The sequence below is a fragment of the Balaenoptera borealis genome (assembly GCF_965194805.1).
Source record: "Balaenoptera borealis genome assembly, chromosome: 9".
NCBI classification, from domain to species: domain Eukaryota; kingdom Metazoa; phylum Chordata; class Mammalia; order Artiodactyla; family Balaenopteridae; genus Balaenoptera; species Balaenoptera borealis.
The window spans coordinates 82,323,806-82,341,939 of record NC_138873.1 but is presented as its reverse complement, the minus strand read 5'-3'; positions in this window follow the sequence as shown (position 1 = coordinate 82,341,939).

The following is an 18,134-nucleotide window of genomic DNA, read 5'->3' as shown; positions in this document are numbered from 1 at the left end:
GAAAGACACTCACAGGCTTAGAAAACAAAACAAACTATGCTCATCTAAAAAGAAAGGAGGGGGGAAATTGAGAAATGAGGATTAGTGTTACTATACATATACAAATACTTATTATATACATGTATCAAAAAGACCGAACATATAGCAAGGGAGGTCGATGGAACACTGTAATATTTTACATGGGAAGAGGATCTGTACATTAATAGACATACATAATGTACAAATGGACCAGATGGTGTACACCTAGGACAAACAATATTCTAAACTTTACCCAGATTAAAAAAATTTTAAAAACCAAGAAGAAGTAATGAGACATAAACTTATGGGGATTTCTCCTGGCAAATTCCATTCTAATTTATAACCTAGGACAATGACTTCCAGAAGGGCTCTGCTGCCCTAGTACCCAGATTGGGGAATGGAGAAAAGCTACCTCCTTGTGGACGTTTCCCACAACAGCAGCTTTGAACCCACTGCAAAAGGTCACTAAATTTTCACCAACTTGCAGTTCTGTCAATGACACCTGCCCTCCAAAAAATTTCTGGGGTCAAAAATCGACCAAAAAATTCAAAAGAGGGCAACCTTCGAAGAAGTCAATTTCAAGAGCTCTATTATACTTACGGTTTTTTCTTTTAAGAGAAAAGAAAAAGGCGTAGGAATATGATGAATTTAAAAATTTTAATGTCATGCATACCCATATTACAAAAACCTATCAGCTCACAGCAATCAGAATGGCCATTAGGAAAAATGCTGCCAAAAATAAACGGTGAAGGGAGTGTGGAGAAATGCGTACCCTCGGTTGTAAGGGGGGGCATGTAAAGAGCCACTAATGAAAACACAACGTAGGTGCTTTGAAAAGGGAAACATTGAGCTACCAGTCAATCAATCACAACCACTGCTTGGCCTATCACCTGAGAAAATGAGAATCAAAAATCACAGGCTGGCAAACCTGTACGCCAGCAATATTTACCATAGCCAGCACTTGGAAGCAATGAAAATGTCCATCAACCGAGGAATGCACCAAGAAGAAGTGGTCCACGTACACAATGGAATATTACTCTAATAATAAATATAAATTAAATTAAAAACAAACAAAAGCAAGGAGACATCAACATTTGTGGGTTTATCCGGGCACATTGCACTCTAATTTATAACCGAAGAACACCACTGGCCGGTAGGTCTGTTTCCCTAGTACCAGCATGGGGAACGTAGAAAGGCTGCCGCTCTCTGGCCATTACCTGCAAAAGCAGGTTTAAAGCCTGAGCTAATGGTCACTTCATATGAACAAGTACTTCAGGGCTGTAAATGAAACCTGCCCTCAAAATGTCTTGAGGGAGATAATGGCCAAAATATTTCAAATGGTGACACATACTTTAAGAAAACACTTTGAAGAAATAAGCTCTAATCACAGCTGGAAAAATTAAAAGGACATGTCTTAAAGCTCAATTTCAACACATTATGAGACACATGCAAATTCAACCACAAAGAGGTATCAGCTCACACCACTCAGAATAACCATCAGCAAAAACTACAAAGAATAAATGCTGAAGGTGCCGGGAAGAAATACATACCCTCCACTTTAAGTGGGACGTTACCTAGAAAGAGCCACTAAGGAGAACAGAATAGAGGTGCCTTTAAAAGGTAACCATTGAGCTACCATATGATCTAGCAGACCTATGCCTAGACCTATAAACGAAGAAGAGAGAATTGGAAGGACACAGGCACGCAAATCTACATTGCATAGTATTACAATAGCCAAGATATGGAAGTAACCAAAAAGTCCACCGACAGATGGGTGGACAAAGAAGAACTGCTACCTGTACAGATGGAATAGGAGCTAGTGAAAAAATGAAACAATGCCATTTGCAGCACCATAGATGAGTCTAGAAGTAATCACGCAACTTGGAGTAAGTGAGAAAGCGAAAGACACATATCCTATCATATCACATATAGGTGTTACCTAAAAAATGATACAAACAAAGATATTTCCACAGAGAAACACTATCATAGATTCATTAAAAAAACTTATGGTTCACCAAATGGAAAGGTGTGAGGATTGGATACATTACCATATTGAGGTTAACAGAGAGATACAAACACATGTGAAATATATAATCACCAAAGACCTACGCAATACCAAGAGAAGACTACTCAACATTGTGTCATAACCTACATGGGAAAAGGATCCGAAGAAGAATAGATATATGCATATGTGTGAAAGAACCACATCTTGCACACCTAGAACAAACAAAACATTGTAATCAAGTTTGCTGTGATAAGAAATAAAAATTAAGTTCAAAATACCAACTAGAAGTAATGAGACATAAACTTAAAGGGCTTTTTCCTCGCACATTCCATTCTAATTTACAACCTAGAACACCACTTCCAGTAAGGCTCTGTTGCCCTAGTAACCAGATTTGGTAAAGGAGAAATGCTGCCGCCTTGTGGCCGATTCCCGCAAGAGCAGCTTTTAACCCACAGCTAATGGTCACTTACCATTCACAAGGACTCAGGGCTGTAAAGGACACCTGCCCTCAAAATTGTGCTGAGGTAGGGAATGGATACAAAAAATTCAAAACAGGCCAAATTTTCAAGAAGATAGTATGAAGAGGTAAGTTTTACTCACTCTCTTTTTAAAGAAAGGAAAATGGATAAAAGCTCCACCTCAGGAAGTATTAGACTCATGCAATCTAATCTACAAAAAGTTTTCAACTCACACCAGTCGACTGACCATTGGCAAAAAGTCTACAAACAATAAATGCTGAAGAGGTTTTAGAGAACTGTGTACCCTCTAGCTGCTGGTGAGATGCCAAAGGGTTAAACGCTAATAATGAGAACAGAAAGGAGCTGCGTTGAAAAGGAAAAATTGAGGTACCATTCAATCCAGCAGGCGCACCAATGGGCCTCTCACCTGAGAAGACCAGAATGAAGAAGACCCGGGCTGCAAAAGCTGCACTGCAGCCTTATTCACCATAGCCAAGACAGTGAAGCAACCAAAATGTCCATCAACAGATGAAAGGATAAAGAAGAAGTGGTCCATGTACACAATGAATACTAGCCATAGAAAACAATGAAACACTGCTCTTTGAGGCACCATAGATGATCTTGGAGATAATCACAGAACATGAGGTAAGTCGGAAAGCAAAAGTCCTATATCCTATGATATCACTTATAGGCGTTATCTAATAACTGACACAAATGAACATATTTCCACAGAGAAAGTCAATCACAGACTTATTAAAAAAAAAAACTATGCTTATCTAAAAGGAAAGGTGGGGGGAATGGATAAATGAAGATTAGCGTTACCATATGTATACAAATACATATTATATACATATATCAAAAAGACCGACCATATAGCAAGGAAGGTTTACGGAACACTCTGTAATAATTTACAGGGGAAGAGGATCTCTACATAAATAGGTATATAGAATATGTAGATGAACCAGAGTGTGTACACCTTGGACAAGCAACATTCTAACCATTACCCCAATTGAAAAAATTAAAACAACGAACTAGGAGTAATGAGACATAAACTTATGGGGGGTTTTCCTGGCACATTCCATTCAAATTTACAACCTAGGCAAACGACTTCCAGAACGGCTCTGCTGCCCTAGTACCCAGATTTGGGAATGGAGAAATGCTGCATCCTTGTGGCCGTTTCCCACCACAGCAGCTTTAAACCCACTGCAAAAGGTCACTAAATATTCACCAATTGCAGGTCTGTAAATGACACCTGCCCTCCAAAAAATACTGAGGTCGAAAATCGACCAAAAAATTCTAGAGTGCAACCTTCCAAAAAGAAAATTTGAAGAGGTATATTATACTCACACTTTTGTTCTTTTTTCTTTTAACAGAAAAGAAAAAGGCGTGGAAAAATGATGAATTGTAGGAATTTTTACAGACATGTAAACCCAAATTACAAACACCTATCAGCTCACACCAGTCAGAATGGCCATCAACAAAAATGCTGCAAACAAGAAATGCTGACGTGATTGTGGAGAAGTGCGTACCCTCGATTCTAAGGGGGACGTGGTAAGAGCCACTAATGAGAGCACAATTGAGGTGCCTTGAAAAGGTAAACGTTGAGCTACCATACCAGTCAATCAATCATAACCACTGCTGGGTCTATCACCTGAGAAAAGGAAAATCACAAATCACAGGCTGGCAATCCTGCCCTCCAGCAATATTTACCATAGGCAACACTTGGAAGCAAGGAAAATGTCCATCAACAGAGGAATGCACCAAGAAGAAGTGGTCCATGTACACAATGGAATATTAGCCATGGAAAACACTGAAGCGCTGCTCTTTGAGGCACCACAGATGAGCCTGGAGATAATCACAAAACATGAAGTAGGTCGGAAAGCAAAAGACCTATAGCCTATATAATCACTTATGGCCTTATCTAATAACTGACACAGATGAACATATTTCCAAAGAGAAAGACACTCACAGGCTTAGAAAACAAAACAAACTATGCTCATCTAAAAAGAAAGGAGGGGGGAAATTGAGAAATGAGGATTAGTGTTACTATACATATACAAATACTTATTATATACATGTATCAAAAAGACCGAACATATAGCAAGGGAGGTCGATGGAACACTGTAATATTTTACATGGGAAGAGGATCTGTACATTAATAGACATACATAATGTACAAATGGACCAGATGGTGTACACCTAGGACAAACAATATTCTAAACTTTACCCAGATTAAAAAAATTTTAAAAACCAAGAAGAAGTAATGAGACATAAACTTATGGGGATTTCTCCTGGCAAATTCCATTCTAATTTATAACCTAGGACAATGACTTCCAGAAGGGCTCTGCTGCCCTAGTACCCAGATTGGGGAATGGAGAAAAGCTACCTCCTTGTGGACGTTTCCCACAACAGCAGCTTTGAACCCACTGCAAAAGGTCACTAAATTTTCACCAACTTGCAGTTCTGTCAATGACACCTGCCCTCCAAAAAATTTCTGGGGTCAAAAATCGACCAAAAAATTCAAAAGAGGGCAACCTTCGAAGAAGTCAATTTCAAGAGCTCTATTATACTTACGGTTTTTTCTTTTAAGAGAAAAGAAAAAGGCGTAGGAATATGATGAATTTAAAAATTTTAATGTCATGCATACCCATATTACAAAAACCTATCAGCTCACAGCAATCAGAATGGCCATTAGGAAAAATGCTGCCAAAAATAAACGGTGAAGGGAGTGTGGAGAAATGCGTACCCTCGGTTGTAAGGGGGGGCATGTAAAGAGCCACTAATGAAAACACAACGTAGGTGCTTTGAAAAGGGAAACATTGAGCTACCAGTCAATCAATCACAACCACTGCTTGGCCTATCACCTGAGAAAATGAGAATCAAAAATCACAGGCTGGCAAACCTGTACGCCAGCAATATTTACCATAGCCAGCACTTGGAAGCAATGAAAATGTCCATCAACCGAGGAATGCACCAAGAAGAAGTGGTCCACGTACACAATGGAATATTACTCTAATAATAAATATAAATTAAATTAAAAACAAACAAAAGCAAGGAGACATCAACATTTGTGGGTTTATCCGGGCACATTGCACTCTAATTTATAACCGAAGAACACCACTGGCCGGTAGGTCTGTTTCCCTAGTACCAGCATGGGGAACGTAGAAAGGCTGCCGCTCTCTGGCCATTACCTGCAAAAGCAGGTTTAAAGCCTGAGCTAATGGTCACTTCATATGAACAAGTACTTCAGGGCTGTATATGAAACCTGCCCTCAAAATGTCTTGAGGGAGATAATGGCCAAAATATTTCAAATGGTGACACATACTTTAAGAAAACACTTTGAAGAAATAAGCTCTAATCACAGCTGGAAAAATTAAAAGGACATGTCTTAAAGCTCAATTTCAACACATTATGAGACACATGCAAATTCAACCACAAAGAGGTATCAGCTCACACCACTCAGAATAACCATCAGCAAAAACTACAAAGAATAAATGCTGAAGGTGCCGGGAAGAAATACATACCCTCCACTTTAAGTGGGACGTTACCTAGAAAGAGCCACTAAGGAGAACAGAATAGAGGTGCCTTTAAAAGGTAACCATTGAGCTACCATATGATCTAGCAGACCTATGCCTAGACCTATAAACGAAGAAGAGAGAATTGGAAGGACACAGGCACGCAAATCTACATTGCATAGTATTACGATAGCCAAGATATGGAAGTAACCAAAAAGTCCACCGACAGATGGGTGGACAAAGAAGAACTGCTACCTGTACAGATGGAATAGGAGCTAGTGAAAAAATGAAACAATGCCATTTGCAGCACCATAGATGAGTCTAGAAGTAATCACGCAACTTGGAGTAAGTGAGAAAGCGAAAGACACATATCCTATCATATCACATATAGGTGTTACCTAAAAAATGATACAAACAAAGATATTTCCACAGAGAAACACTATCATAGATTCATTAAAAAAACTTATGGTTCACCAAATGGAAAGGTGTGAGGATTGGATACATTACCATATTGAGGTTAACAGAGAGATACAAACACATGTGAAATATATAATCACCAAAGACCTACGCAATACCAAGAGAAGTCTACTCAACATTGTGTCATTACCTACATGGGAAAAGGATCCGAAGAAGAATAGATATATGCATGTGTGTGAAAGAACCACATCTTGCACACCTAGAACAAACAAAACATTGTAATCAAGTTTGCTGTGATAAGAAATAAAAATTAAATTCAAAATACCAACAAGAAGTAATGAGACATAAACTTAAAGGGCTGTTTCCTCGCACATTCCATTCTAATTTACAACCTAGAACACCACTTCCAGTAAGGCTCTGTTGCCCTAGTAACCAGATTTGGTAAAGGAGAAATGCTGCCGCCTTGTGGCCGATTCCCGCAAGAGCAGCTTTTAACCCACAGTTAATGGTCACTTACCTTTCACAAGGACTCAGGGCTGTAAAGGACACCTGCCCTCAAAATTGTGCTGAGGTAGGGAATGGATACAAAAAATTCAAAACAGGCCAAATTTTCAAGAAGATAGTATGAAGAGGTAAGTTTTACTCACCCTCTTTTTAAAGAAAGGAAAATGGATAAAAGCTCCACCTCAGGAAGTATTAGACTCATGCAATCTAATCTACAAAAAGTTTTCAACTCACACCAGTCGACTGACCATTGGCAAAAAGTCTACAAACAATAAATGCTGAAGAGGTTTTAGAGAACTGTGTACCCTCTAGCTGCTGGTGAGATGCAAAAGGGTTAAACGCTAATAATGAGAACAGAAAGGAGCTGCGTTGAAAAGGAAAAATTGAGGTACCATTCAATCCAGCAGGCGCACCAATGGGCCTCTCACCTGAGAAGACCAGAATGAAGAAGACCCGGGCTGCAAAAGCTGCACTGCAGCCTTATTCACCATAGCCAAGACAGTGAAGCAACCAAAATGTCCATCAACAGATGAAAGGATAAAGAAGAAGTGGTCCATGTACACAATGAATACTAGCCATAGAAAACAATGAAACACTGCTCTTTGAGGCACCATAGATGATCTTGGAGATAATCACAGAACATGAGGTAAGTCGGAAAGCAAAAGTCCTATATCCTATGATATCACTTATAGGCGTTATCTAATAACTGACACAAATGAACATATTTCCACAGAGAAAGTCAATCACAGACGTATTAAAAAAAAACTATGCTTATCTAAAAGGAAAGGTGGGGGGAATGGATAAATGAAGATTAGCGTTACCATATGTATACAAATACATATTATATACATATATCAAAAAGACCGACCATATAGCAAGGAAGGTTTACGGAACACTCTGTAATAATTTACAGGGGAAGAGGATCTCTACATAAATAGGTATATAGAATATGTAGATGAACCAGAGTGTGTACACCTTGGACAAGCAACATTCTAACCATTACCCCAATTGAAAAAATTAAAACAACGAACTAGGAGTAATGAGACATAAACTTATGGGGGGTTTTCCTGGCACATTCCATTCAAATTTACAACCTAGGCAAACGACTTCCAGAACGGCTCTGCTGCCCTAGTACCCAGATTTGGGAATGGAGAAATGCTGCATCCTTGTGGCCGTTTCCCACCACAGCAGCTTTAAACCCACTGCAAAAGGTCACTAAATATTCACCAATTGCAGGTCTGTAAATGACACCTGCCCTCCAAAAAATACTGAGGTCGAAAATCGACCAAAAAATTCTAGAGTGCAACCTTCCAAAAAGAAAATTTGAAGAGGTATATTATACTCACACTTTTGTTCTTTTTTCTTTTAACAGAAAAGAAAAAGGCGTGGAAAAATGATGAATTGTAGGAATTTTTACAGACATGTAAACCCAAATTACAAACACCTATCAGCTCACACCAGTCAGAATGGCCATCAACAAAAATGCTGCAAACAAGAAATGCTGACGTGATTGTGGAGAAGTGCGTACCCTCGATTCTAAGGGGGACGTGGTAAGAGCCACTAATGAGAGCACAATTGAGGTGCCTTGAAAAGGTAAACGTTGAGCTACCATACCAGTCAATCAATCATAACCACTGCTGGGTCTATCACCTGAGAAAAGGAAAATCACAAATCACAGGCTGGCAATCCTGCCCTCCAGCAATATTTACCATAGGCAACACTTGGAAGCAAGGAAAATGTCCATCAACAGAGGAGTGCACCAAGAAGAAGTGGTCCATGTACACAATGGAATATTAGCCATGGAAAACACTGAAGCGCTGCTCTTTGAGGCACCACAGATGAGCCTGGAGATAATCACAAAACATGAAGTAGGTCGGAAAGCAAAAGACCTATAGCCTATATAATCACTTATGGCCTTATCTAATAACTGACACAGATGAACATATTTCCAAAGAGAAAGACACTCACAGGCTTAGAAAACAAAACAAACTATGCTCATCTAAAAGGAAAGGAGGGGGGAAATTGAGAAATGAGGATTAGTGTTACTATACATATACAAATACTTATTATATACATGTATCAAAAAGACCGAACATATAGCAAGGGAGGTCGATGGAACACTGTAATATTTTACATGGGAAGAGGATCTGTACATTAATAGACATACATAATGTACAAATGGACCAGATGGTGTACACCTAGGACAAACAATATTCTAAACTTTACCCAGATTAAAAAAATTTTAAAAACCAAGAAGAAGTAATGAGACATAAACTTATGGGGATTTCTCCTGGCAAATTCCATTCTAATTTATAACCTAGGACAATGACTTCCAGAAGGGCTCTGCTGCCCTAGTACCCAGATTGGGGAATGGAGAAAAGCTACCTCCTTGTGGACGTTTCCCACAACAGCAGCTTTGAACCCACTGCAAAAGGTCACTAAATTTTCACCAACTTGCAGTTCTGTCAATGACACCTGCCCTCCAAAAAATTTCTGGGGTCAAAAATCGACCAAAAAATTCAAAAGAGGGCAACCTTCGAAGAAGTCAATTTCAAGAGCTCTATTATACTTACGGTTTTTTCTTTTAAGAGAAAAGAAAAAGGCGTAGGAATATGATGAATTTAAAAATTTTAATGTCATGCATACCCATATTACAAAAACCTATCAGCTCACAGCAATCAGAATGGCCATTAGGAAAAATGCTGCCAAAAATAAACGGTGAAGGGAGTGTGGAGAAATGCGTACCCTCGGTTGTAAGGGGGGGCATGTAAAGAGCCACTAATGAAAACACAACGTAGGTGCTTTGAAAAGGGAAACATTGAGCTACCAGTCAATCAATCACAACCACTGCTTGGCCTATCACCTGAGAAAATGAGAATCAAAAATCACAGGCTGGCAAACCTGTACGCCAGCAATATTTACCATAGCCAGCACTTGGAAGCAATGAAAATGTCCATCAACCGAGGAATGCACCAAGAAGAAGTGGTCCACGTACACAATGGAATATTACTCTAATAATAAATATAAATTAAATTAAAAACAAACAAAAGCAAGGAGACATCAACATTTGTGGGTTTATCCGGGCACATTGCACTCTAATTTATAACCGAAGAACACCACTGGCCGGTAGGTCTGTTTCCCTAGTACCAGCATGGGGAACGTAGAAAGGCTGCCGCTCTCTGGCCATTACCTGCAAAAGCAGGTTTAAAGCCTGAGCTAATGGTCACTTCATATGAACAAGTACTTCAGGGCTGTATATGAAACCTGCCCTCAAAATGTCTTGAGGGAGATAATGGCCAAAATATTTCAAATGGTGACACATACTTTAAGAAAACACTTTGAAGAAATAAGCTCTAATCACAGCTGGAAAAATTAAAAGGACATGTCTTAAAGCTCAATTTCAACACATTATGAGACACATGCAAATTCAACCACAAAGAGGTATCAGCTCACACCACTCAGAATAACCATCAGCAAAAACTACAAAGAATAAATGCTGAAGGTGCCGGGAAGAAATACATACCCTCCACTTTAAGTGGGACGTTACCTAGAAAGAGCCACTAAGGAGAACAGAATAGAGGTGCCTTTAAAAGGTAACCATTGAGCTACCATATGATCTAGCAGACCTATGCCTAGACCTATAAACGAAGAAGAGAGAATTGGAAGGACACAGGCACGCAAATCTACATTGCATAGTATTACGATAGCCAAGATATGGAAGTAACCAAAAAGTCCACCGACAGATGGGTGGACAAAGAAGAACTGCTACCTGTACAGATGGAATAGGAGCTAGTGAAAAAATGAAACAATGCCATTTGCAGCACCATAGATGAGTCTAGAAGTAATCACGCAACTTGGAGTAAGTGAGAAAGCGAAAGACACATATCCTATCATATCACATATAGGTGTTACCTAAAAAATGATACAAACAAAGATATTTCCACAGAGAAACACTATCATAGATTCATTAAAAAAACTTATGGTTCACCAAATGGAAAGGTGTGAGGATTGGATACATTACCATATTGAGGTTAACAGAGAGATACAAACACATGTGAAATATATAATCACCAAAGACCTACGCAATACCAAGAGAAGTCTACTCAACATTGTGTCATTACCTACATGGGAAAAGGATCCGAAGAAGAATAGATATATGCATGTGTGTGAAAGAACCACATCTTGCACACCTAGAACAAACAAAACATTGTAATCAAGTTTGCTGTGATAAGAAATAAAAATTAAATTCAAAATACCAACAAGAAGTAATGAGACATAAACTTAAAGGGCTGTTTCCTCGCACATTCCATTCTAATTTACAACCTAGAACACCACTTCCAGTAAGGCTCTGTTGCCCTAGTAACCAGATTTGGTAAAGGAGAAATGCTGCCGCCTTGTGGCCGATTCCCGCAAGAGCAGCTTTTAACCCACAGTTAATGGTCACTTACCTTTCACAAGGACTCAGGGCTGTAAAGGACACCTGCCCTCAAAATTGTGCTGAGGTAGGGAATGGATACAAAAAATTCAAAACAGGCCAAATTTTCAAGAAGATAGTATGAAGAGGTAAGTTTTACTCACCCTCTTTTTAAAGAAAGGAAAATGGATAAAAGCTCCACCTCAGGAAGTATTAGACTCATGCAATCTAATCTACAAAAAGTTTTCAACTCACACCAGTCGACTGACCATTGGCAAAAAGTCTACAAACAATAAATGCTGAAGAGGTTTTAGAGAACTGTGTACCCTCTAGCTGCTGGTGAGATGCAAAAGGGTTAAACGCTAATAATGAGAACAGAAAGGAGCTGCGTTGAAAAGGAAAAATTGAGGTACCATTCAATCCAGCAGGCGCACCAATGGGCCTCTCACCTGAGAAGACCAGAATGAAGAAGACCCGGGCTGCAAAAGCTGCACTGCAGCCTTATTCACAATACACAAGACAGTGAAGCAACCAAAATGTCCATCAACAGATGAAAGGATAAAGAAGAAGTGGTCCATGTACACAATGAATACTAGCCATAGAAAACAATGAAACACTGCTCTTTGAGGCACCATAGATGATCTTGGAGATAATCACAGAACATGAGGTAAGTCGGAAAGCAAAAGTCCTATATCCTATGATATCACTTATAGGCGTTATCTAATAACTGACACAAATGAACATATTTCCACAGAGAAAGTCAATCACAGACGTATTAAAAAAAAACTATGCTTATCTAAAAGGAAAGGTGGGGGGAATGGATAAATGAAGATTAGCGTTACCATATGTATACAAATACATATTATATACATATATCAAAAAGACCGACCATATAGCAAGGACGGTTCACGGAACACTCTGTAATAATTTACAGGGGAAGAGGATCTCTACATAAATAGGTATATAGAATATGTAGATGAACCAGAGTGTGTACACCTTGGACAAGCAACATTCTAACCATTACCCCAATTGAAAAAATTAAAACAACGAACTAGGAGTAATGAGACATAAACTTATGGGGGGTTTTCCTGGCACATTCCATTCAAATTTACAACCTAGGCAAACGACTTCCAGAACGGCTCTGCTGCCCTAGTACCCAGATTTGGGAATGGAGAAATGCTGCATCCTTGTGGCCGTTTCCCACCACAGCAGCTTTAAACCCACTGCAAAAGGTCACTAAATATTCACCAATTGCAGGTCTGTAAATGACACCTGCCCTCCAAAAAATACTGAGGTCGAAAATCGACCAAAAAATTCTAGAGTGCAACCTTCCAAAAAGAAAATTTGAAGAGGTATATTATACTCACACTTTTGTTCTTTTTTCTTTTAACAGAAAAGAAAAAGGCGTGGAAAAATGATGAATTGTAGGAATTTTTACAGACATGTAAACCCAAATTACAAACACCTATCAGCTCACACCAGTCAGAATGGCCATCAACAAAAATGCTGCAAACAAGAAATGCTGACGTGATTGTGGAGAAGTGCGTACCCTCGATTCTAAGGGGGACGTGGTAAGAGCCACTAATGAGAGCACAATTGAGGTGCCTTGAAAAGGTAAACGTTGAGCTACCATACCAGTCAATCAATCATAACCACTGCTGGGTCTATCACCTGAGAAAAGGAAAATCAAAAATCACAGGCTGGCAATCCTGCCCTCCAGCAATATTTACCATAGGCAACACTTGGAAGCAAGGAAAATGTCCATCAACAGAGGAGTGCACCAAGAAGAAGTGGTCCATGTACACAATGGAATATTAGCCATGGAAAACACTGAAGCGCTGCTCTTTGAGGCACCACAGATGAGCCTGGAGATAATCACAAAACATGAAGTAGGTCGGAAAGCAAAAGACCTATAGCCTATATAATCACTTATGGCCTTATCTAATAACTGACACAGATGAACATATTTCCAAAGAGAAAGACACTCACAGGCTTAGAAAACAAAACAAACTATGCTCATCTAAAAGGAAAGGAGGGGGGAAATTGAGAAATGAGGATTAGTGTTACTATACATATACAAATACTTATTATATACATGTATCAAAAAGACCGAACATATAGCAAGGGAGGTCGATGGAACACTGTAATATTTTACATGGGAAGAGGATCTGTACATTAATAGACATACATAATGTACAAATGGACCAGATGGTGTACACCTAGGACAAACAATATTCTAAACTTTACCCAGATTAAAAAAATTTTAAAAACCAAGAAGAAGTAATGAGACATAAACTTATGGGGATTTCTCCTGGCAAATTCCATTCTAATTTATAACCTAGGACAATGACTTCCAGAAGGGCTCTGCTGCCCTAGTACCCAGATTGGGGAATGGAGAAAAGCTACCTCCTTGTGGACGTTTCCCACAACAGCAGCTTTGAACCCACTGCAAAAGGTCACTAAATTTTCACCAACTTGCAGTTCTGTCAATGACACCTGCCCTCCAAAAAATTTCTGGGGTCAAAAATCGACGAAAAAAATTCAAAAGAGGGCAACCTTCGAAGAAGTCAATTTCAAGAGCTCTATTATACTTACGGTTTTTTCTTTTAAGAGAAAAGAAAAAGGCGTAGGAATATGATGAATTTAAAAATTTTAATGTCATGCATACCCATATTACAAAAACCTATCAGCTCACAGCAATCAGAATGGCCATTAGGAAAAATGCTGCCAAAAATAAACGGTGAAGGGAGTGTGGAGAAATGCGTACCCTCGGTTGTAAGGGGGGGCATGTAAAGAGCCACTAATGAAAACACAACGTAGGTGCTTTGAAAAGGGAAACATTGAGCTACCAGTCAATCAATCACAACCACTGCTTGGCCTATCACCTGAGAAAATGAGAATCAAAAATCACAGGCTGGCAAACCTGTACGCCAGCAATATTTACCATAGCCAGCACTTGGAAGCAATGAAAATGTCCATCAACCGAGGAATGCACCAAGAAGAAGTGGTCCACGTACACAATGGAATATTACTCTAATAATAAATATAAATTAAATTAAAAACAAACAAAAGCAAGGAGACATCAACATTTGTGGGTTTATCCGGGCACATTGCACTCTAATTTATAACCGAAGAACACCACTGGCCGGTAGGTCTGTTTCCCTAGTACCAGCATGGGGAACGTAGAAAGGCTGCCGCTCTCTGGCCATTACCTGCAAAAGCAGGTTTAAAGCCTGAGCTAATGGTCACTTCATATGAACAAGTACTTCAGGGCTGTAAATGAAACCTGCCCTCAAAATGTCTTGAGGGAGATAATGGCCAAAATATTTCAAATGGTGACACATACTTTAAGAAAACACTTTGAAGAAATAAGCTCTAATCACAGCTGGAAAAATTAAAAGGACATGTCTTAAAGCTCAATTTCAACACATTATGAGACACATGCAAATTCAACCACAAAGAGGTATCAGCTCACACCACTCAGAATAACCATCAGCAAAAACTACAAAGAATAAATGCTGAAGGTGCCGGGAAGAAATACATACCCTCCACTTTAAGTGGGACGTTACCTAGAAAGAGCCACTAAGGAGAACAGAATAGAGGTGCCTTTAAAAGGTAACCATTGAGCTACCATATGATCTAGCAGACCTATGCCTAGACCTATAAACGAAGAAGAGAGAATTGGAAGGACACAGGCACGCAAATCTACATTGCATAGTATTACGATAGCCAAGATATGGAAGTAACCAAAAAGTCCACCGACAGATGGGTGGACAAAGAAGAACTGCTACCTGTACAGATGGAATAGGAGCTAGTGAAAAAATGAAACAATGCCATTTGCAGCACCATAGATGAGTCTAGAAGTAATCACGCAACTTGGAGTAAGTGAGAAAGCGAAAGACACATATCCTATCATATCACATATAGGTGTTACCTAAAAAATGATACAAACAAAGATATTTCCACAGAGAAACACTATCATAGATTCATTAAAAAAACTTATGGTTCACCAAATGGAAAGGTGTGAGGATTGGATACATTACCATATTGAGGTTAACAGAGAGATACAAACACATGTGAAATATATAATCACCAAAGACCTACGCAATACCAAGAGAAGACTACTCAACATTGTGTCATAACCTACATGGGAAAAGGATCCGAAGAATAGATATATGCATGTGTGTGAAAGAACCACGTCTTGCACACCTAGAACAAACAAAACATTGTAATCAAGTTTGCTGTGATAAAAAATAAAAATTAAGTTCAAAATACCAACAAGAAGTAATGAGACATAAACTTAAAGGGCTGTTTCCTCGCACATTCCATTCTAATTTAAAACCTAGAACACCACTTCCAGTAAGGCTCTGTTGCCCTAGTAACCAGATTTGCTAAAGGAGAAATGCTGCCGCCTTGTGGCCGATTCCCGCAAGAGCAGCTTTTAACCCACAGCTAATGGTCACTTACCATTCACAAGGACTCAGGGCTGTAAAGGACACCTGCCCTCAAAATTGTGCTGAGGTAGGGAATGGATACAAAAAATTCAAAACAGGCCAAATTTTCAAGAAGATAGTATGAAGAGGTAAGTTTTACTCACTCTCTTTTTAAAGAAAGGAAAATGGATAAAAGCTCCACCTCAGGAAGTATTAGACTCATGCAATCTAATCTACAAAAAGTTTTCAACTCACACCAGTCGACTGACCATTGGCAAAAAGTCTACAAACAATAAATGCTGAAGAAGTTTTAGAGAACTGTGTACCCTCTAGCTGCTGGTGAGATGCAAAAGGGTTAAACGCTAATAATGAGAACAGAAAGGAGCTGCGTTGAAAAGGAAAAATTGAGGTACCATTCAATCCAGCAGGCGCACCAATGGGCCTCTCACCTGAGAAGACCAGAATGAAGAAGACCCGGGCTGCAAAAGCTGCACTGCAGCCTTATTCACAATAGACAAGACAGTGAAGCAACCAAAATGTCCATCAACAGATGAAAGGATAAAGAAGAAGTGGTCCATGTACACAATGAATACTAGCCATAGAAAACAATGAAACACTGCTCTTTGAGGCACCATAGATGATCTTGGAGATAATCACAGAACATGAGGTAAGTCGGAAAGCAAAAGTCCTATATCCTATGATATCACTTATAGGCGTTATCTAATAACTGACACAAATGAACATATTTCCACAGAGAAAGTCAATCACAGACGTATTAAAAAAAAACTATGCTTATCTAAAAGGAAAGGTGGGGGGAATGGATAAATGAAGATTAGTGTTACCATATGTATACAAATACATATTATATACATATATCAAAAAGACCGACCATATAGCAAGGACGGTTCACGGAACACTCTGTAATAATTTACAGGGGAAGAGGATCTCTACATAAATAGGTATATAGAATATGTAGATGAACCAGAGTGTGTACACCTTGGACAAGCAACATTCTAACCATTACCCCAATTGAAAAAATTAAAACAACGAACTAGGAGTAATGAGACATAAACTTATGGGGGGTTTTCCTGGCACATTCCATTCAAATTTACAACCTAGGCAAACGACTTCCAGAACGGCTCTGCTGCCCTAGTACCCAGATTTGGGAATGGAGAAATGCTGCATCCTTGTGGCCGTTTCCCACCACAGCAGCTTTAAACCCACTGCAAAAGGTCACTAAATATTCACCAATTGCAGGTCTGTAAATGACACCTGCCCTCCAAAAAATACTGAGGTCGAAAATCGACCAAAAAATTCTAGAGTGCAACCTTCCAAAAAGAAAATTTGAAGAGGTATATTATACTCACACTTTTGTTCTTTTTTCTTTTAACAGAAAAGAAAAAGGCGTGGAAAAATGATGAATTGTAGGAATTTTTACAGACATGTAAACCCAAATTACAAACACCTATCAGCTCACACCAGTCAGAATGGCCATCAACAAAAATGCTGCAAACAAGAAATGCTGACGTGATTGTGGAGAAGTGCGTACCCTCGATTCTAAGGGGGACGTGGTAAGAGCCACTAATGAGAGCACAATTGAGGTGCCTTGAAAAGGTAAACGTTGAGCTACCATACCAGTCAATCAATCATAACCACTGCTGGGTCTATCACCTGAGAAAAGGAAAATCAAAAATCACAGGCTGGCAATCCTGCCCTCCAGCAATATTTACCATAGGCAACACTTGGAAGCAAGGAAAATGTCCATCAACAGAGGAGTGCACCAAGAAGAAGTGGTCCATGTACACAATGGAATATTAGCCATGGAAAACACTGAAGCGCTGCTCTTTGAGGCACCACAGATGAGCCTGGAGATAATCACAAAACATGAAGTAGGTCGGAAAGCAAAAGACCTATAGCCTATATAATCACTTATGGCCTTATCTAATAACTGACACAGATGAACATATTTCCAAAGAGAAAGACACTCACAGGCTTAGAAAACAAAACAAACTATGCTCATCTAAAAGGAAAGGAGGGGGGAAATTGAGAAATGAGGATTAGTGTTACTATACATATACAAATACTTATTATATACATGTATCAAAAAGACCGAACATATAGCAAGGGAGGTCGATGGAACACTGTAATATTTTACATGGGAAGAGGATCTGTACATTAATAGACATACATAATGTACAAATGGACCAGATGGTGTACACCTAGGACAAACAATATTCTAAACTTTACCCAGATTAAAAAAATTTTAAAAACCAAGAAGAAGTAATGAGACATAAACTTATGGGGATTTCTCCTGGCAAATTCCATTCTAATTTATAACCTAGGACAATGACTTCCAGAAGGGCTCTGCTG